This window comes from Seriola aureovittata, chromosome 1 (assembly GCF_021018895.1).
Source record: "Seriola aureovittata isolate HTS-2021-v1 ecotype China chromosome 1, ASM2101889v1, whole genome shotgun sequence".
In the NCBI taxonomy this organism is placed as follows: domain Eukaryota; kingdom Metazoa; phylum Chordata; class Actinopteri; order Carangiformes; family Carangidae; genus Seriola; species Seriola aureovittata.
In genome coordinates this window covers 6,500-7,500 of record NC_079364.1, presented here as the reverse complement: position 1 = coordinate 7,500, position 1,001 = coordinate 6,500, and positions in this window count along the sequence as shown.

The window sequence follows — 1,001 nt, the reverse complement described above, 5'->3', positions numbered from 1 at the left end:
GCTGTCGCCATCTTGCCAGTACCTGTCTCCGCTGAACTCACGGCTAACCCAGAAATGGGCAAAGAAGAGGGGCGCATGTGGAGCCGAAGCTTCGGTGCATGCCGGCTTGTGGCAGGCATTAAGTCTTCATAAAATTTAAACAATTGAGTTGTATAAAGATTCCCCTTTACAATTGTCATGAAGGAGGAAATTAGCTATTGAGACCAAAACAGTTTTTGTACCAGGCTGTAAACATGTTTATTTGCTGTAAAGTTGGACATTTTAACATGGGAGTCTCTGGGGACTGACTCACTGTTGGAGCCAGCTTCAAGATGTCATTTGAAGAAGTGCAGTCTTTGGTACTTCCGTGTTGGCTTCATGTTTCAGTCTCAGAGGTTGCTGCTTGTGTTAACCACACATGTTTAGAGACTTAAGCGACATACCCACGCATGTTGAGCATAGGCCAACTGTCAAATTCTGTGACTGAAAATGGAAGCAAACACTGAAGGATCAATAACTGCAGTTCCTAAAGGTTAAGGGTTTTGGACATAGTATAATAACATAATAAATGTATTTCTAAGACTTTTGATGCCTTACTATACTATGACCTTTTATGTCTTATTGTATTGTGACTTTTTATGCTTTACTATACTATGACATTTTTATAACATTTTATGACATTTTTATGACTTTTTATGCCTTACAAAACTGTGACACCATCACCACCCCATTTTTATCACTTAAGGTAGGCTAAATAACATAAACAGCTCTGTATAATGTAATTTACATTACATCCTCCACAGTGATTAACTGAATCAACAACTCACTAAAACTATTTTAATAATAAATTGCCAACTGAGTATATTAGTAATTATCAGGTGTATGCTAAGGCTCCAAAGTTCCTAATTGAAATCAATTGGTTGATTTCGATGCTCTCACCTCGGAACTGATATATCTGGTAACCTAATTACCCTTTAATTTTATAGTTTTATCATATATTATTACTATCTCCCTATAACATG